Source organism: Mirounga angustirostris, unplaced genomic scaffold (assembly GCF_029215605.1).
Source record: "Mirounga angustirostris isolate CCGP_5_RB_7025 unplaced genomic scaffold, mMirAng1.0.hap1 SCAF_1, whole genome shotgun sequence".
NCBI lineage: Eukaryota > Metazoa > Chordata > Mammalia > Carnivora > Phocidae > Mirounga > Mirounga angustirostris.
The window spans coordinates 42,471,558-42,493,955 of NW_026991709.1; the positions used below are offsets into that span (position 1 = coordinate 42,471,558).

Here is a 22,398-nt window from a genome sequence, read left to right on the forward strand (position 1 = left end):
ACACACAATTCCAATCTGTTGGTAGGAGCATATTCCTAGAAACTGGAAAGAAGTAATTTAATTTAGAATGATTAAAAAGCCTAAGGTTTTTTTTCAATAGAGATTGTGTTTTATTTATTATTAGATATGTAATGGAGCTTAGAAGAATGCTTGGCATGTGATAGATGTGTAATAAATATTCGTTGAATGTCTAACTGACTTGAATACAAAGATGCTTAAGACTGTTTTGAGGTTTATGTTGTGGGTGGCAGATAACTGGTCCTTTTTTTTTTTTTTTTAACTGTTCCTTAGCAGAGACAAAAAAAAAAAAACCTGTTAGATAAGAATCTGACCTTAACCTTGAGATGTGAAGATAACCTCATATTATTCAAGTGAGTCCAATCCAATCACATGGGTCCTTATTATGGGACTGAGTTCAGAGTCAGAGGGAGATGTGACAAAGGAAGGATCAGACAGACACAATATCACTGGTTGCTTGCTTTGAAGATGGAGGAAGGTGCCATGAGCCAAGAAATGAGGGCACCCTCTAGTAGCTAAAAGAGTCTCTCTGCTGGAGACTTCAGTAAGGAATATAGCTCTGCCAACAACATTTTAGCCCTGTGAGATCTGGATTACACCTCTAACCTGTAGAAATGTAAAATGGTAAGTTTGTGTTGGTTTAAGCTTTTAAATTTGTGGTGATTTGTTACAACAGCAATAGGAAATTAATGCAATCATAAATTGCCAACAAGTATTTTTTGATCTTGTAATTGTGCAAGGTGCTTTAAAATTATATGTAACAGATGATAAACAATAATAACTATAACAGTTTATTGTGAAACTGAATGAGATATGAGAGTCAATATTTTTAAAACCCTTTCATACCCATAGCAATCTTTTTTTTTCCACTTTGACAAGGGTTTTTATTTATTTTACATTTTGTCATATCATAGTTTCATGACATTGCCACCAGAATACACAAAATTAGGTTCTTCGCTTTATACAGAGAGGAAAATAATGAACTCCATTAAAAGTCCACCTTGACCAAAGAGACAACCTCTGATGGAAAACCACATGCAGGAGAACCCAATTTATCTATATTTATAGATATATTATCTGAAAGAACACAGAAAAAAAAATCCAAGGTTTGCAGCACTATCTATAGTAAGGATTAATTCTACCAGCTTTTCAAACAGTCACATTTGATATTCAAAGGAAGCATGCCAGTGAATACAACTGGGGACAGACTAATATCCCACCAGGCTCCAGAACAGTCTAGTAATGACCTAAAATTCTAGAAGGGGCTGATATGTGCAAAGGAAATGTGGATGCAGGGGGTCCTCTCAGTCTCAGAGTACCCCCCCCACACAGCTGCCCCCTCCACAGCCCTGCAGTTTTCATTGCTTTGTCCCCTTCTTCACTTGTTTTAGGGTTTGTGGCAATTGATTTAAGCTCCAACACAAATGGCTCTGGTTTCTGGGCCAGGAGATTCTCCCTGATAGTGTGGGTGGGCAAGAAGTATATGGCACAGTCATGGGCTTCAGGTGAAAGGAGGGGACCTGGGTACGTGGAAAGCCTTTCTCCTCAGCCTGGCCTGTGTTCACTTCAGGAACCTTCACTTCCCACCCCAGGACCAGCAAGCCCCAGCCCAAGCCACTCCAATAGTCCTGAGATGGTGATGTGGGCCTGCAGATGTCTCACTACCTTGGATCATATCTCTCCAAATAAACTCTCTTCTTTCTTAGTGATGCCCACATAAAATGTTGGCATAGCTTGACCAAAACTCTACCTAGCAACACCATGTTTCTGGTGGCCTTGGACACACTGCTGCTAATTGGGTTGTCATCCATGGAACCTGGGGGCAAAAATGGGGATCTACTGCGACCCTCAGCCACATACTGGCTCCCAAAGGCAGACACCATGAAGTTCTTAGGGGTGTGTTCAACCCTCATGGGCTATCCCAGCATTTAACCTCAGCCCCCAAGTCAGGTGCCCATGGAGATGGAGGATCAGGCAACTTTCTACCTCAGGGCCTTGGCTCAGACAGGGAAAATGAGCTGGCGGGAGGATTGCAGTATTTGGACAGGGGCAGGCGGGTGTCTTTGCTGGGCCATGGGCTCCAACAGGACAGCTCCATGGTGTGACTGATCTGGCCCAGCACCTCATTGCTCTCTGAGTGGGTACAGGCTTGTGGGTGGCTGCCTTCCACTGAGCTGGTACCAGTGAGAAATGCGGACAAGGCTGGCCCTGCTGGTCAAGGGCATGTAGCCCATTCCTTGCAGGAAGTATTTGAAGGCCTCACTCAGCTTGCCTGGCTGTGTGACCTGGGGGATCCCCCTGGAATCTGCCACCTTTAGAAAGGTCGTGGTGGTTGGATCCAGTTTGAAGTTGCACTCCACCACCCCGTCCTTGGCAGGCACCTTATCCTCAACCACCAGTATCACCAGACAGAATGTCTTGATGTTGGGCACTGCTCCAGGCAGGTTAATGTCCAGGTCTCTGCAGCTGTTGTACATGTTCCAGAAGAGCTGCGGGTTGGCATGGCTCACTATGTTCCAATCTGCTGCCAGTAGCTCCGAACCAGCTCCGTGTTGTTCACCAGCCCCTCCTGGCAGAAGAGGGGGGATAGCACTGTGTTAGCTAAAGTGCTGGTCACACCAGAGAGCTTGGTGGCCACGCAGTCAATCCGGACTTTGCTGTTGGGATCGGGGTTCATCAGCACCAGCCCCTCCACCATGTTGGGGAAGATGACTACAAACTTGGCCAGCACATAGGCTCTGGATCCCATTCTGTACTCAGTCACATACTTGAACCGAAAATGCTCTACCCCATGGGGGAGCATGGCAGCCAGCTACTCCATGGAGGGGAGCTGATTCCCCTGGGGAAACCATGAGCCCCCACCTGCTGACCAGGGGCATCCACGTGGCACACCACGAAGTGCTTGACGATCTCCTGCATGCCCTCAAAGTTGAAGAAGGCGTTGGAGCACAGCTTGTGATTGAGGCCCACGTCATGGAAGGTGAGGATAGTAGGCGGGGTTTCCCTTGGGGGAGACCCAGATCACCATGTGTAGAAGGTGGTAAAGCTTCCTGATATCATGTTCCCCATCCCAGCACTCCACCAGAAGGTACTCCGCCTCTAGCAGGAAGGACAAAGGCGTGAGTCACCAGGGTCCAGAAGGAGGGGGCAGCACCAGGGGGAGGCGATGGTGCTGTGTCCATAGCAGTCTTTTAAGTAAAAAGATAGAAGCAATTTTTCCAAGACCACAGAATACTAGTCTAGTTTTGTCTAACTTCGTACCTGAGTTCTCTTAACTCCTCTATTCTGCTGCCTCTCAGAACTGCTGATACTGAAGAGCTAACACCCTACGTGGGTCACTAACTGGTGTCACATGTTTATTTTTAATAAAAGTGATATTCCAAAGATAACTTGGAAGTCTCCAGAGTAAATAAGTAATATTTCATGCATTATTTTTATTATATGTAAGTGTAACTACATTTGTGATTATCTTAATTAAAATGAGAACTAAAACTTATACAATATCTTTGGAGTATGTCTGACTATTTGGGGAGGCAGAGTGAAAGGGGGTTTTGAAGCATATAGTTTTTGTAAATGATTTTGTTTTTAATTTGATGCATCCTTTTGGACAAAGTAAGAAATGGTCCCTAAGCTATCTACCCATGGAGCAGAAAACTCTTTCTTAGGCACCTCTTACTTCATGGAGTTTAACCACAATCCTTTCTTTGGAAAGGTCATGCATATGTCAGCTGGGGGCCTCCTCTGCATCTCAGGGATAAAAGTTACCTTATGTCTCTTAATAGCATGATTTACAAAAATCCAAAATTCTTCCTAAGATTGATGCAAGTTCCCAGAGGACTTACATATTCAGTCTTCCCTGCCTCTTGGGCTTCTGATTCTGTATCTGCTGAACCATATTGATCAACATTGGCCTCTTAAAATTTTACAACGTGAACACACTGTATTTTTCTAAAGACTTCAGTGGTAGAAAACAGTGGGGTTTGTATCACAAACAACTTCAAACGGAACTGTAGGTATCCTTATTCTTGAAACTCTCTTTCACATTCCCTCCATTGTTGACTTCCAAAGAATATTTTTCATTGGGATAAAATAGACATTGCACAGAAGTTACCATTTTAACCATTTTGACACGAAGTACATTCATAATCCTGTGCAACTATCACCCCCATCCATCGCCCAGAACTTTTCATTTTCTCAAACTGAAACTTTGTACCCATTAAGCAGTAGAAGTGACTTCCCATTTTCCTCTTCCTTCCGTCCCGGCAACCACTATTCCACTTTATGGATCTGACTATTCTAGGTTCCTCAGATAAGAGGAGTTCTGCAGTATTTGTCCTTTGGTATCTGGTTTGTTTCATTTAGCATAATGTCTTAATGTTGTAGCAGGTATAACGTGTCAGAATTTTAGTCCTTTTTAAGTCTGAATAATTTTCTATTGTACTCATATACTACATATTGTTTAATCGTTCATCTGTTGGTGGATGTTTGGGTTGGGGTGCTATAACAGAATATCATAGACTGAGTGCCTCATAAACAACAGAAAATTATTTCTTACAGGGGCGCCTGGGTGGCTCAGTCCTTAAGCGTCTGCCTTCGGCTCAGGTCACGATCCCAGGGTCCTGGGATCGAGCCCCGCATCGGGCCCCCTGCTTGGCCAGGAGCCTGCTTCTCCCTCTCCAGCTCCAACCTCCCTCCCCGCCCCCTGCCGTGCTTGTGTTCCCTCTCTTGCTATTTCTCTCTGTTGAATAAATAAATAAATCTTAAAAGAAAAAAAAAGTATTTCTTACAGATCTGGAGGCTGGGAAGTCCAAGATGAAGTTAGCAGCAGATTCGGGTCTGGCAAGGGTCCATTTTCTGATCCATAAACCACTGTCTTCTTGCTGTGTCCTCACTAGTGGGAGGGAACTCCTGGGATCTCTTTCATAAGAGCACTGAATCCATTCATGAGGGTTCTACCCTCATAACCACATCACTTTTCACAGGCTCCACCTCCAAATAAGATTTCAGTATATGACTTTGGGGGGACACAAACATTTAATCTATAGCAGCACTTAAGCATCTTTCCCCCCAGATCATCTCACTTTGTCTTTTCTTCTCACTGCTATGATCTTTCATCTTGCTCCACCCTTTTTGCAACAATAAAGACATTTTCTCTCTTCAGCTTAAATAGGACAGTTTGGCCTTCTCTGAAGCCTTTGTAACACCTTTGCTTTTCTTGGATCTAAATTGTTACCATAGGTTTGGTTAAACTACTTTTCCAAATTATTATAGTTCCCAAACTAAGATGAATTCCTATACCAACTACTAAACTAAACCACCTTGTTTTTCCTTCTTTTCAGGAGCTCATAGCTTGTCCACTGTGAAGGTCTGAATTAAAAGTGGGAGTGCCAACTCAGCACATTTTCCTTTATAGTTTATTATTCTGTGTGGATTAATGAGATAGAGAAATATTTCCTAATTACTCTGACTGGTCTTTTTAATGTAATAAACTATTTTTATTTTTTATTTTTTTTTAAAGATTTTATTTATTTATTTGACAGAGAGAGCGAGCACAAGCAGGGAGAGAGGCAGAGGGAGAGGGAGAAGCAGGCTCCCCGCTGAGCAGGGAGCCCGATGCGGGATCATGACCTGAGAGCTGAAGGCAGATGCTTAACCGACTGAGCCACCCAGGCGCCCCTATTTATTTTTAAATAATATGAAATATTATATAATTCTTTAGCCAGAAAGAGTAATTGAAAAACTTTAACCTCTAGAATATAGGGATAACATGGTTATTTTAGCCCAGGCCACAGAATGCATAATATTTCACAAATATCTAAAGTGAGATAAGAAAAATCTTTGGAGGATGTGAAAAATAAATTTGGCAGAACAAAACTGGAAAGACCTGTTTCTGTTGATAATAATAAAAAAAAAATCAGATTTTTCACATTGCATACGTTGACCTCCTGAAAAATTTGTTTTTCCTGAGCAGTGTAACATTTTTCACAAGCCTAAATGTTAGAAGAGTTAGTGCTCTATCATCAAACTCAAATATCTCATCTAATTTTACACATTAGTATTTTTTTTGTTGTGGAACAGCAGAAAGTATGTGTATCTACATTGACATTTATTATCTGAAAGGGTTGTTGACTCATGTAATGGGAGAATCTGGGAATAGATCCTACTTAGGCAGTGATACCTTTAAATTGGAAGTGAGAAAAACATGTAAGTCCATCCTATAATAAATTAATATAGATGATAGATGGATGGATAGATCATAGATGATGGATGGATAGATAAGAAGAAAGAAAGAATTGCAAAACTATTCTAGATAAGGTTTTAAATAATACAGACTAGAAAGTGGTAATTAAAACATTTGATTGGAGGAGAGAGAAAGATTTTATCAGGAATCTTTGTTTTTGTTTGTTTTCCTGAAGTCTGAGCTTTTATGCTTCTACGGTGATACTATATACAATTCCTTTCAGCTTCTACATGGTTTACCAGAGAACAGTTTATTATAAATGCTTATGGATTCTAAGACAAAGGTAATAAACAGAATTCCTTAAATGTTAAAAAAAAATAGAGTCTGAGCAAGCTTCACACTATATTTTAGGGAAAATCCCCAGCTATATTAAGGAATCCTATCTTGATGCTGAGTATCTGATTATTTTGGATTACATGTGATTCCTTTCTGAAATACTGGTAAACTCTAAATTTGTTAATCAATTGAGATGTTCTTGTTTTTCAGAATAACTACTCTTCATCATTTGGGTCTCGTGGTCCCATAATTCTAAAAATGGTTTAGCATTCTTTAAATACTGAACATTGGGGGTGCCTGGGTGGCTCAGTCGTTAAGCGTCTGCCTTCGGCTCAGGTCATGGTCTCAGGGCCTGAGATCGTGCCCTGCATCAGGCTCCCTGCTCCGCGGGGAGTCTGCTTCTCCCTCTCCCTCTGCGTGCCGCTCTGCCTACTTGTGCTCTCTATCTCTCTGTCAAATAAATAAATAAAAATAAAATCTTTAAAAATAAATAAATAAATACCGAACATTGGTTAATTCTTTTTAGATAAATTTCATGTTCTCAAAAAAATGCTGGTAGGGAAAAATATTTACTTTTCAGGCAAACTAACCATGACAACTAATCATTCAGGCTATTTGCCACCTGAGGCAAATATTGAAGAATAGTTCCTACTTGTCTCTAGTGTGAATCAGCAATAAAGAAATATCATCTACTTCCTAAAAGGTCAAGTGGATTATTAATTAAAAACTAATTACACCACTTATGAATTGTGTAGTTAATTTGCACTCAATAATTCTTGATACTAGGTTTATTAGGCATTGCTTTTCCTAGATATTTTTAATGTTACAGATATGTTCATCATAATATTTATAGAGAAGGAAATGTATATTGAAATTAAAAACCAACAAGCTTTTCCAGGCTCATATTATTAGCTAGCTACATATTATAAGCTAGCTAAAATGAATGTCTTTTAACTTTTAATGAATTAGGCACATTTATAATTAATTGTATTTCAATTTATGAAAAAAATGTATTTTTTTACATAACTTACTCCTCTTGTATTGCTCCAAATTTTAGTATTGGTTTTCCCTACAGTGTCATTTTCACTGATTTATTTTTCAGATACTTATTACATCCTGGTATAAATCTCTTTTTTCACACATGGTGGTACATTATCATTTATTTAAAAGAACATGTGTGTTTTGGATTTGGGTAGGAAAAAAAGTATTCATTTGTTTGCCTCACATAGAAGCTATAATATTCATGTTCTATATCAATTCTGGTGCCTAAGTAGCTATCCACAAAGTAGATTCAGAGGACTCACCTTATCTGTTCTTCTTCTGAATTCTCTTCCAAATTAGGAGGGAGTTTGAGACAGGCTATGTTGTGATATCATAAATTGTGGTCCTCACCTAGAGTCCATATTCTCTTGGAATATGATGGTAGTTAGGACTTGAGAATATAGACTTCTCCATGGGATGTAGTGACACCTAGATCAATTCAACTCCTACCATTCATAAAGCATTTTATAAATATTGACTCCTTTCATCCTTATGATAACACTATGAGGTAGGCATTATTAAATTTTGACTCTATTATATAGAGTGAATTAATGGAAGGAGCATAGGCTTTTAGAAAAATATTTAGAATAGGACTTGGATTCTGGATTTTACTTTGTAATGTTTCAAAGTTTCTTGGAATTGTATTGTTTCAGTTACTTTACCTTGAAAATGTTATAAATACCACCCAATGACAAGATTATCAACCAAGTCTTATTAGAAAATATAATTATAGGGACCATTTATCATGAATTTCTTATGTGCCAGGGACTGTGCTAAGTAAGCAGTGTTTTTTTTTTTCTTTCTATTACTTCATTTGATTTTTGCTACCATCATGTGGGGTAAATTATAAAATAACTCATATTTATGTTCTGCTTACCATGTTCTAGACACAGTTGGAAGAGCTTCCATAAAGTAGCTCACTTAATAATCACAAGGTATTACAAATTAGTCATCAACCTTTGTTGCCATTGGCCTTTTACAGGTGAGTCAACATTGGCATAAAGAATTTAAGAAACGAACTTAGGTCATGTGGCTATTCAGTGGGGGAGCCAAACTTTAAACTTAGAAAGCCTGGCTCCACACTTCATATCCATCACCACTACATTTACTGCTACATTTACTGTAAATAAATCTCCCAGCAGAGCACAGTAAACAAAGTTATCTGCTCTTCTCTCTTCTTTCCCTCCCCAGTTTACAAGGAAAGGAACTGAAAGAAAAAATTAAGCAACCTGCCAGGGATCAAACTAGGGAAAGGGAAGATGGACTCAAACCAGTCTTATAGGCAGGTTTAGTATCTTATTTTGCTTTACTGCCTTCTTGACATCTCTCTGCCTTGTGCACATTCATGTGCTGACTCAGGCTTTGGCAGACAAATGTCTTGATTATATACATTGTAGTTTTTTTGAAGACACTCTCGATTCAGAATATTTTCAAACTAAATTTCTTCTCATATCTTATATACTCTGGACAGAAATCTCAAAAATGTTAAACTGTCCAATCTCAGAAGTTCCCAAAACTAAATACACACACTCTTTAACAGTTAACAGGCTACCTCTCGAGTATTTATGCAGGATATTAGGCCAAGATACTGAAGAAGCCTTAAAAGACTGACACAAATTTACACAACAGTGATTTGAGTGATAGCACTCTTCTTAAGTATTAAACTGTCTTTGCGTAGAGGCTGCATCAGTTCGTTCTCCAGTTTTATTTATTTCCTGTGGGAAAATAAATGAGCACTCTGAGACTGGAGAAGAGTCAGTTTATAGGAGAAGAGCTGGATTTTCAAATCTTATCTTACACCTTGCATTATGCTGAGCTTGATTCTGTTGGTCTCCCCCAACCCCTAGAATGCGCTCCTAGCAAACAAAGCTCCTGTCTTACTTGGCTTTGTGTTCCTAGCGCTGCGCTCCCCTAAAGCTGCCCTTACCTGCCTCGCCCTGCCCACCTACGCTCTGAAATTTATGTCCTCTCACTACTTTAAGGACTACACTTCATCAAGTCCGCTCTGTCTCCTTGCGCCTTCAGCTCGTTTTACCCTAAAACGTTAAACATACTGTGCTCTGTTCATATTAAAAAGCAGTAACAGTAGCCTCATCGCAGAACTCCCTCAGCATTGAGTCCTCCCCAGCGAACACACTGTTTCTTTTCTTTCAAAAGCCAACACTCTGGTAGAAATAATCCATCCTTCTGATCACCACTTATAACACGTTTATTGTCCAACATATTACAGTCTGGCTTCCAATAAAACTGCTCTAATTATGGTTACACGGTTATTTGTAATGTTAGGTGGATGAACGCTCTTCAATCCTTATTACCGATGTTTGAATCAGTCAATACCTAACAGCATTCTCTTTCATGCCTGAGTTCTGAAACAGTTGAGAAATAGGACATGGGTCAGTGAAAAGGGAGATTAGAATGTCAGCATTATCACTTACAACACCTGAGCTGAAGGACATGGATTCTGTGTGCAGTCGGATAGGCTTTCTAAACTTCCATGAATCAAACGTATCCCAGGCTGTAAGCCTCCTTCACAGAGGCAAACCCCCTCTGCCGTGGCAAGGAATGTGCGAGAAGGCATGGTAGCTGCAGGCTCCTTCTACCAGCTCACCATTCTCATCAGTCACTTTTCTCCGCGGAAAGAGAAGCCAGGAAAGTTACTTACTTCAAGAGCACTTCCTTTACATGGACTCATGAGACCAGGGTATAGGAGGTCCCTTTGTAACACTTTTTCTCCTTGAGCTCTTTGTATATATGATAGAATTATCATATGTTCACTCTTAAACTTCTCTCTCTTAAGCATGGTGACAGTTCTTTTAGTCTCATTTTTAGCATATATCTTTTACTGTTTCTTCTCAAAGTCCCTCATGAGTTTTTATATTTAATTCATTAAATGAGTTGCTCTTAAAGGTTCCATTCTTCATTTCCTCTTTATGCATTATATGCTATACTTGGGTCATGTATCTATTCCTCAGTTATCTCCCACTTTTGTGCTCTTGATTCTAGAAGTACCTCCAACCCAGATCTTTTTTCAGGGCTTAAAATCCATAAATTAAGCCATCTATCAAAATGCTCTTGGGATGTCTGATAAACAATTCAAATTTGTTTTCTATACGTGAACTCATCATATTTCCCCTGAAATTATTTCCACAGTTAACAGCACAAAAATTCACATAATTGCCCATTATAGAAACTCAAACATTGTCTTTATCTACTCCTTCTTTCTTACACTACAAATCTAATATTTTCAGTGTGTCATGGACTTTTACCTTCCTTTTATGTGTCTTCTGAGAATTTTAATTCAGGTCTTCATTTTCACTTTGATTAATACAACAAACATCCAAATTTGTATTCCAGACTCACTTATTTCATTTCCCTTTAATCAGTTTTCCACATCGACAGGATAAACCTTTTCAAATGTGAATCTCATTTTACTGTGTCCATACTCAATGCGCTAAGTTTCAAGTAATGTGGCCCCAAAGAACACAGTCAATCGGTTGGTGAAAACAAGTTGATTGATCACCTAATTTCACTGAAACTGAAACTTGGTTAAAAATAAAGATCTTTAGGGTTTCCTTTTCTAAGTATTATAAGTATTATGGCCAATAGTGTAACAAGGGGCTGCTTTTAAGTTCTCTGTTTGACTGGAGCATTTTTATCTTTCTAAAAGTGTTCTCCAAGTTAATTATCTTTGGTTGCCACCGCATATAATTGCAAAATCTAGAAGCAGTGTAAATATCCCCCAAAAGTAAAAATTGTAGAGAACTTGAGTACTTCATAATAGCAAATTGGTTGACTACAATTTCTGCTTATAAAACCATGTGCATTTGAAAAATATCTATATCAAATACCTACAGAAAATCTTAAATAGAACAAAATAAGGTCATGGTAGAGGAATTGTCTTTTGGTTAATAGGTGACTTTTTTGTGTTTTTGCTGGCTTCTCCTATTTTTTTATTTTCTATGATGAATTTAAATTTAATTTTAATAAGTCATTAAAAATAGTTTGAAGTAAAGAAAGGGATCTGGAATATTGGAGAGTTTTTAACCCTTGAAAGTCATTTTTAGCCACTTATTTCTGACCTGTCTGGCATATGTTTTCATAATTTTAAATATATTCAAAATACTAAAAATAGCTATTTCCAGTTACTGGTTTATTTTTTAAACTTCTTTTTTCATATTAAAGTGACTATTTTGTAACCTGCCACAATTTAGAGCCAGCTTTGTATTGTCAAACAACGAATTCTTTCTCATATTTCCCTATTAAAAGAGTGCAGAGAAGAGATAATTTTTGGAGGATAGATTAAAAATATAAAGCAATCCCCACTAAGATCAGGACCAATCAAGGATGCTCTCTCTTTTCAATTGTGCACTCGAAGTCCTAGCTAATACAATAAGAAAAGAAAAGGAAATAAAAGGTCTTCAGGTTGGGGAGGAAGAAATAAAACTGTCCGTTTTCACAGATAGCATGATTATCTATGTAGAAAATATGTGTAAGACTTGGATGAATTTTTGAAGCAGTAAACAAATGAATAAATGACATTTTGTTGAACAGCTGAGTGACCTGGATTAATTCTGGGTGCATATGGACACATATCTGGAGAGATGAAGCTTGATTCCAAAGGACTCTTCCAGATATTATTGTTTTTACTTTTTAATTTTTTTTTTATGGAACTAAATCCTTTCTCTGTATCTGTTTTTTGGAGAAAAGCTGCTCTCTGTTGAAAAGCTGTTTAATCTTCTCTTCTTAAAAGACATTTCAAAAAACAGTGGCTGACATTGGAGCTGTATTGATATAGGTGGGTGGGAGAATGTAAACTTCTCAATGATTTACTGTACTAATTTTCCTTTTCACAATTGAAATACCTCCACATGCTGCTATTGTTATTTTTCCAGTCAAGCATTGCATGAACAGCAAATCAGAAATGAGGTAAAAATATAAAGCATTTAACTGCAAAATTCCACACAAACACAGTATTAACATAGATAATTAACAACTGGAAGTTGATTCTTTAGGTTCTAATATGTGGTAGAGCTCAACCTTGAACTGCTTACTGAATTTCATCCCTTTATTGCTTTTCAAAAATATTGACTTTCCTGAGTTCTTGTTCTCTCCTCAGCATGCCTATCAGAGGCAGAAACAAATACTAATAGCTTACAATCTCTCTCCCCAAGTCCAGCTATAATTGTTAAAATGCACGTGCAATGTCACAGAAAGAACTTGGAACACCAGAAATGCCCATCTCTATTTAGATTTGATTCATTAGGAAAAAGAAGGAAGTTGTGTTCCTGCGTGTTTTGTTTTGTGTTTTTGTTTTTGTTTTTGTTTTTTTTCAGTGCTGTTATGCAATGTTGCCAAAACTTTACCTTCTTTAGGGTAAATCAGAACTAACAAGGATTTCAACCTTCATCTGGGAGACTAAGCGTACGCTCCAATGCTCTTCCTGTAATGGCTGATAGACGAGGTGGCAGCTATGACCAACAAATCTCTCTAAAGCTTTAGTGTAGTATCCGTTCAGCTGCTGAATACAAGGCACAGCTTGACGCTCATAATGGTTGCCAAAAGCTTCATTGCCTTGATATTGCCTTTGTCTTTGAAAGACACAGTTTTCCCCAGGCTTGGTCAGTAACAGAAACACAGTTTTGTCTTTTCTACTAGACAGAATCAGAGCTGCTCCCTGTGAAGTGGACACATTACGCTGCTCAGAGAGGGGTGCATCTCAGAAAGACATTCTCATCAAAGGGGAATTATGTTTTTTGATCAAATGCATCTTCAAGGTCAAATATGTTACAGTTAAAAGAGAGGAAAAGAAAATGACATATATATTGGATGTCAAAAATCCCCTTGGTAAAATTACTGTTTCTGACTATTTGAAAATTTTGGGTTCTATTGTTAAAATCAAACTGAGCATTTTATACATGTGACAACTCAGTGTCTCTGTTTTTATTTCGTTTTTAGCCAAGATTGTACAGTTGTTGTTGTTGTTGTTGTTTTTTCCATAGAGGAGAATTAGTGTTGCCCATGTATACCTAGACTGAGTCAACATTCTGTCTTCTGAAATATAATCATGACAGCATTTTAACCTTCCTCTTGAGAATTTTGGTTCTGGTTATAAGAGAAACTGAAATGTGTCAAGCCTTTCATCATGTATTGTGTAGAAGTGGCTCTTGTTTTGTGTCAAAAACTTTGCTTTTTGGATTAAACACTCTAAAGCTTTCTTCAGTGAGAATTTGATTTTGATATCCCTAGAATTTTATAGTTAAATAGAGGAGACAGAGGCCATTGGAAGGAAGAGTTGATGATTAAGATGCTAAGGGGCTGGAGCAATGAGGGCAGTCCTACCTTTGAAAGTAATGAGGAGGAGAATATGGCTTGAGAGAAAACCAGATTGAATGAGGTTCCAGTGTCTCCTTGAAAATGAAAATCTTTGAGCTTGTATTGGATAAAGTTCTTTGGTGAGATCTTTCCCTATGAAAGTTTCTTTTATTTATTTACTAGTGAAAATCATTCAATAAACTTTAATAGCCCATAGTTCTACTCTACTTAAAAGAAAGGTCTCTATGTAGTATCATATCACCTGAAATTCTTGTAAATCTCTACAAGAAGCAATAATTTATCCAGAAGCCTTGAGTTCCAAGATCTACTTTTATATTTTATTCTACCATAAATAAATAGAGACAATGCAAGACTAAAATAAAGTTTCTTTTATAAAGAAATGTGTATATTCTCTCTGTAAACTATTTTGCCTTTTATCTCTAGTCACTAGATATTATTTATTCATTTACCTTTAACCATTTTTATCATGGTATATTTTCTTTAACTTAAGCTACTGTCCTGACAATTACATGGACAAATATATATATGAATATCTGCCTGGGACAAAGTCAGCAGTCTTTTTCTAAGGGGTATAGCAAACCCATTCATTCCCTCGAATTTATTAAATCAAAAGTTCAGCCTCTATGCTAAGAAACTTTACTATGATCAATATACCAAAAGTCAATATATCATTCAACTACCAGGGACATACTCACATTTACCAAGTTCACAGCATCACTATATAAAACCAGAATGATGATTTATCCATTTAAAATAGGATGTATCACCACCCACAGATAGAAACATCCAAGTTAGTAAGTACGCGTTAAACTTATTTGGTCAAGTCCTATTTATTACAAGTCCCTAATATACCATCTCTTCATATTGCCATACCTTTCAAACTTGTGTCCCTGAGTCTTTCTCTGCACAGAATATTCTCTAGAGGGAAATCCCTAAATTAAATTTTGACCAAATAACTCTCCTGCAAAAAAAACCCTTTAAGATAATCACACTATAATCAGGATAATGTCTATGTTCCTTAACCTAATTTTCCATAGACCAGAATGATTTGGCTTCTACTTGCCTCCCTAGCCTTTTCTTTCACAGCTCCCTTCTACCTTGGAACTCTCTACTTCAGAACACTGACTTTTCTTTAATTTCTTGAAAATGTTGTGCTCTTTCTCAACTCAGGATCTTTGCCCATGTTATTCCTCTCCCTAGATGAGTGTTGCTGCATACTCCTCCCCCTTCACCTGGCTAGCTATCTTTTCAGCTTAGCTTAATGAAATTTCTTCCGAGAAGTATTCCCTGATCCCATTTTAAATATGTAAGTATATTACATGCCCCTGATATACATCCACTGTAAGATCCCAATCCCTCTCATCATAACATTCATCACATTTTATTGCAAGTGGTTTCTTAATTGTGTAAGTTCTTCACTAGAGTGTAAGCTCCGTGAGGATGGGGACAATGGCTGTCTTGCTTATTTTTATCATGTATCATAATTTACATCATTACTGAAGGCTCTTAAAATATTGGTGAGCGAATAAAGAAACCCTCTTAATGTCAGTTTCTGATTTTATAATAATTTTAATATCCCATGAGAGAGAATCTGAAGTTCAGTATGAGAAGCACATGTTTTCTCTGCAATAACTGGATTTCCATGAGGATTCAGATCAGAATCAGAATCTAAATATTGGACAGGAAGCATCAAGGAGATGAATTGAGCTTTAAAGACACCCAGGTAAGATAGCCCGATTCCTCTCCCTGACCATGAATTCACCCCAACAATGGCTACCAAACATGTCAGACCACTGGCTAGGGTGCCCTTTCCTCAATAGTTATTTAGAAAGGCCTAGGGAATGTCTACTTCTGTTATTCTCTCTCATACACACTATCTCAGTGATTCATAAATTCACCTCCGGCTGACATATTCTTTCTTTAAATGTATTGAAATTATGGTTCTATTCTCAGAGGCAGCCTGCTTTATATCCTCAAAGAGCTAGAAAGGATGCTATTCTTTGTACTCGAACTGACAAATGCATATACAAAGTAAATAATTCCTGAATAAATTAATTAAGACAGATAGACATTGTTGATAGTAATGGAAAAGTTACTTTAAGTCAATAAATACAAAAAAATGTCTGAGATTCAAGATCTCATGGGAAGTTTTGCAAAAATATGGATGTCTCTATTCTCAGATAGATAAATTCAGTAAATAATGAAATGATCAAGGAATTTATATAAGTCAATAAGCTTCAAAAAAAAAAAATCAGATTCTTTGATTTTTTTTTTCCTTTGCTTCCTTTACTTAATGAATATAATATCCAGATAGTAGACCTTGGCATTTTCACTTTTATAATCTTACTATAAGATCGTGTTGATTAGATGTGTTAGGCAGCAATTATTTCCTTAGATGAGCTAGTCTAGATTTCAATGTTTACAGTACAATGTATGTGTGTGGATATGTATTTATATAGACTCATGTGAATAGATATGATTATTCTCCTGATATGGAATAAGCAAAGTTTGTTGTATCCCTGAAGGCTTCACGCTAATCTTATCTTTACTGGCAATACATTCTTATCAGACATTTTGCAGAGTATTTAATTTACAATGCTACAAAATACATCAACATATTGCATTGATTTGAGGACTAAAAACTAGATTATGCAAAATTTTCAACTTGATTGAAGACAGTTTTAATTAAACTGTACTTTATAGCTTTAAGCCATAATTTCCATAACTTAGATTTTCTTTATAACCAGTACATAGATACCCATAATTCTGATAGTAAAATTATGACCAAAAAAAAATATATCTTAGTAAAAATAGAAATGACTCGACTCAGTGACTGAAAAGATTTCTGTCCAGTACAAGCTGTGTATACCAATGTACAGGTTTTTAAAAAATATAGTTTATTTACTATATACTCATTTTATTTCCTCTGTGTATTAGGTACTATTTAAAAAATTAGAGATAACAGGAGTAAATAAGGCAGATGTGGTACCTATCCTCATGGGACTTAGAGTCCAATATTTAACACAGTTGTTAAGCAAATATTTATTTATAATTATGATATATACTATGCAGGAAAAGATCAGAGTAACCATTCAGGAAATTTCCAAAAAAGAATCATACAATAATGTCATCTTTTGTGACTGGTTTCTTTTACTTAGCGTAATGTTTTCAAGGCTTATCCATGTTTTGTTTTGTTTTTTTTTTTAAAGATTTATTTATTTGGCAGAGAGCGAGAGAAGGAACACAAGCAGGGGGAGTGGGAGAGGGAGAAGCAGGCCTCCCGCAGTGCAGGGAGCCCGATGTGGGGCTCGATCCCAGGACCCTGGGATCATGACCTGAGCCGAAGGCAGACGCTTAACGACTGAGCCACCCAGGCGCCCAAGGCTTATCCATGTTTTATCATGTATCTGTACTTCCCTTTTATTGACAAATAACATTCCATTGTGTGGATGCATCATATTTTATTAATGGCATTCTTGCTGTGTCTTTTCGTAGAACCATGCTCTGGAATCCAAGCCATCCAGACCCATAGAGCCTAGAGTTTCAGGGAAGAGAAGTACAAATTTTCTAAGTGAGTTCCCTGGGCATGATGGAAATAGGGTCACTTTTCCTTTACCCCGAGGTTCTTGAGCCGTATTCTACCTGTTAAGATAAAATACATGTAACTGTCATTGATTTAGGGTGTACTCTACATGTTGGGGGATGGTTCTTTTTCTTCTCAGGGTTTTCTCTCCAAGATTGCAGCTCAAAAGGCTGTTTATCATTTTGTCAACTGGCAGCTTCTGAGCAGTATGGTATGTGAGAGGACTAATGGATCCCATGGTTATGTACCCACTGCTGAACCTCATTTGCTCTAAAGCAGATCACTCTGTCCATGAAATATGATGCAGGATTCTATGTTGGTGAATCAAACACTGTAAGCCTTTGGAAGGTGGTATTGGTCAAGGCCCTGTGGAAAGAATAAGCAAATTCATATTCAGAATGTTGGTTGGTATTTGTCAAGATGATAATAATCTTTCCCTTGCAGGGTAGATGAGTTCAGTGACAATCAATCTGTTGCCAACTCACTAATTGGTCTTCCTAAGTGATGTTGCTATTGTTAGTCTGCATTGTGAGAATTTTAGTCACTTGGTGACAGCAATGAGTGCACTGGCATTGGTGAGTGAGAATTTGTGCCGTTGAATATATTCACAGACTCCATTTCTGCCACCATGGGCCATTATACTGGTATTGAGGTGGATCATGACAGTGTTTGACTAATATCAACTACCCATTATGATGTACTTGGCTGTTTGGGAAATTTTCAATGGTTGATGCTTTGAAGAAGCTACCAATATGATACGAAGATTTTTACACTTTGTGTTCCATATAATAGATCTATTTACATGCCTCTTCCCTAAAATTTCGTATTTTCAATTTGCCAGTTAGTTTTCATTCCTATCACTGACAAATCAACCAAACCATTTGCCACTGCCCATTAATTGCTCTCTATTCTTGCTTCATGCCCCTTTTCTTTCCACACAAAATGAATGACCAGGTATACTTTCCCAAACTCTAGCATTTGGGAAGCTTTTTCCTCACTGCTGCTTTTCAGGCCACTAAAGTGTTGGAAAAATTTTGTATTGCACTACATCTGAGCTGACTATTTTGTGAACCAAGTCAGCTTTTTTTTCTTCTTCAGTTGGTCATTAGGGATATCGCCTTCCTGATATGTGTCCATAAGCATGGGTTAAGGATAAATGAGTTAAGGAGAGATGATGCCATGGCCTCTGAGTCATCTGCTTATGCATCTTACTTGTGCTTCTGACCCTGTTTATGTCTGATTCCCAGATGTACCATCCTATCTTATGATAAATTGCTGTTGACCTCACGTAAGTTTATTATTTTGTATATCTAACCACTCAGATTTTGAAGAATAGTTCTAACTGCATGGTCCCTGTATGTCCCATAATCAGGTCCTCCACTACCAAGATCCACTAGGAATCCAAGACTATAATTTGAATGTTATATTTACTGCTGGAAAGGGCATGGTCATGCAGGTGACTTATTAGGAAGTACTCTTGGGAATAATACTCACAAAAGACTGAACAAAGCAATATTGGAAAGAGAAAGAATTTACACTTGATCTTAGGCAAAAGGCTGAGAAGCGATTGGAAAGAGAAAGAATTTAAACTGTGATGAAGAAGAGCGACCTGAAGAAGTTCTCAGGGATCTCTGAGGTTGAGGATTTTCAGAGATATTCCAAAATGTGGTAAGGGCTTTGGTCTTTGTATCCATGTGTTGACCCATTATTGGAAGCTGACTTCTCAGGAAGGGCTTTACTCTTAGACAAAGCAATCATGGGGACTGACTCAGTTATGGAAGCTGGGAAAATGAATTCCTGCATCCTCAGGGAGAGATCTGGGTGGTGAACCAAAACTTTTATGACCTGTAGTGCTCCTAAATAGTCATTTTTTAGAATATTGATCAACTTAAAGATGAAGAATAAACATTACTGTCCATATTTGGTATTTTTCTCTTCTTTCTATTGCCTTTTTAAAAGTTCTGTGCATGCTGTAAACCTATGTAGATATTTCAGTAGTTGCATCTTTCAAATATCCAAACTTCTGACCATACTTATTAAGAAACTGTTTTCAAGAGAAATCAGTAAAGGAATAGAGGAAACAGGACAAACAGGAGAAAGAATCTCTACAAGACTATGGTTCGGGCAGAGTTCCACAGAGGGCTGTTTCTCCTGATCTTGGAGGATGACTCTGGTGTTAATCATACTTCAGATGTTGGAATTATGCTTTTAAAGTTCCACATCCTGCAGTCATTTATTAACTGGATCATAAACTCCAGGTTTCCAGGCCTCTGCTGTTAAAATAAACAGGCCCAGCAACCTCTGCACAGCACACAGGAGAAAATCAGAGATTTGGGCCACAAGAGACAAAGGCACACCAAAAAGGAAGACAGCACATTGAAAGAGTCAAAAAGTATGGATAGAAAGGAATATGGAATGAATACCAACAGTGTCAGCTATTGGGAGTGCTGTGGAACATCCGCTTCAAAAATAATGATTTAGGGGCACTTGGGTGGCTCAGTCAGTTAAGCATCTGACTTTGGCTTAGGTCATGGTCTCAGGCTCCCTGCTCGATGGGAAGTCTACTTCTCCTCTCCATCTGCCCTTCCCTCGACTCGTGTTCTCTCTCTCTCTCTCAAATAAATAAATAAAATCTTAAAAAAATAATGATTTATAACCTAAACTACTTCATTTATCTATTTTTAAAAATTTTCTGGTTCTTGTTTATTTGTTGGTTTACTCTCTAGCATTTGGAGGTATTAGAATACTCAGTTATTACCTCCCTTTATCTGTTGGACAGGGCGATGCCTCCTCTTTTTGCTTAGAATGTTTTACTTTCACTTTTTTCCTAGCTGATGCAGAAAATTAATGTTATTTTTGTATTCATATGATTTATTGATTTTGGGAATTGGAGAACACCTATGAGATATTCTAAGTATCAAAATGTCAAGTAAAGGCCTGAACTATTTGGAAACATTTCAGTTTTTATGTGGAATAGATGAGATGCCAAGAGCTTGCAGAAGAAGATAAGACCTTGGAGAATAATCACCTCTAATTAAGGGAGAGCGTTACATTCATAGGCTGATTCCTTCCATATCTCTTGCTAATATCTCTTCTGCCTGACTTAAGATTTCTCTTGTTATAATACTTGCGGGAGAACAGGAGTTAGAATAAGGCAGTGAAATGCCAAAATGAGAAAAAAGGGGTGTGTGTGTGTGTGTGTGTGTGTGAGAGATTTATATTTATTTCTAGTCCAAAGGTAGTTCTTTGAACTAGGTGGGAGATTTCATAGTCTTGTCTCCATTAAGTAGCAAACATCAGGGCATAAATAAAATATTCTATGATTTTAAAGTCAAATTAAATCCATCTTCTCTTTGATCTAAGAATCCCAAAAGTCCATGGAGGCTCCAAGATATGGAGTGGTTCTGATACTTTAATCGGGATACCTAAGGAATAGCTTCCTTTTAAAGCCTTCTGGCTAAATGACCATATTCATGGCCATTTCTCAGAATCATTTTCCACTTTTTGCCTATATCATGCAATCGTTATTTAACAAATTGATAATTCACATTAAACAACCTATTCATGCAATGAATATATGCATATTCAGTGTATGAGTATGCTGTGTTTTTTCTGATAATTTTCTGAAAGGCATATATTAACATGTAGCTCTTCCAATTAAAGTCTTCAATAGATTTTCATTGCTTTCGGGAAAAATGATGGCCTTCTTCCATAACATAAACAGGTTCTCTGCCACCCAGGCTTTGCCTGTTTCTCCAGCTTCTTTTGTACTTTTCCTTCTGTGGCCCAAACATCAGCTACATCAAGCACATTCTCTCAATTTTCTGGATGGATCATACTTTCTCCTACATGTATTTATAACACAAATATAACTATATATATAACAAATATAATATATAAATATACAAAATGTATTATATATTATGTGTATATACACATAATATGTGTATGCATATTTTAATTTTAACTTTCCAGGTTCATTACTGTACTGACTCTTATCTATTTTTTTTTAAAGATTTTATCTATTTATCTGACAGCACACAAGAGAGCACGAGCAGGGGGAGCAGCAGAGGGAGAGGGAGAAGCAGACGCCCTGCTGAGCAGGGAGCCCGATGTGGGGCTCCATCCCATGGTCCTGGGATCATGACCCGAGCCGAAGGCAGACGCTTAACCAGCTGAGCCACCCAGGCGCCCCAAACTCCCATCTATTTTTCAGACCTTATCTCATGTCCAAAATGTTTTCAAAGCTTCCTTTGCCTGTTACCTTCCAGGATGAGTTGAGAGTTCTCTTCCATTCTTCTGTGTGTAATGTCAACATCGCACCTATTCCACTGAATTGCAGTTGTTGGTTTACTTGTATCTCTGTCCCATCATAATTTATCAAAAGCATTTTACCAAACATATATCATGTCCAATCCCCGTGCTTGTGGTACAAAGATGGATGAAATAATCTCTGTTCTCTAGGAGCTCCAAAAGAATTACTATTATAACATAAATATAAGGGAGATATGAAAAAGAACCATAAGAACATATATGGACTAATGATTTGGGAGGAAGGGACAGTTTGGAAAGGCGATAGATGAAGGCTGACATTCACCTGCACATGGAATAATGAGGACTTTTCTGGACTGAGTTCAGGAGTCAAGAGAGTATTCTATACACAGAAACAGAACAGTCAGAGGAAATCAGTATTACATTTTGTAGTGTTTCTAGAACAAATAGTAATTTGAGTCAATGAGGAAACTAAATCTATGTGCAATGAACAAGGTTTCTTTTTGTTTCATTATTTCCCTTTCTTTTATAATGTTCATAAATGTATTGTTTTAAAATAGGACATCGTTTTTCGTAGCATTATCAGGTAATTGAGAAAAAAAATGGAATGTATTAGAACAGCCACTATACCACC

The 22,398-nt window shown here is 37.6% G+C and overlaps 1 pseudogene; it reads right to left on the reverse strand.

Moving 5' to 3' along the window:
• Positions 1 to 2,005: 2,005 nt before the first annotated feature.
• LOC123834694 (protein NDRG4-like) lies at positions 2,006 to 3,097 on the reverse strand (annotated as a pseudogene).
• Positions 3,098 to 22,398: the final 19,301 nt, after the last annotated feature.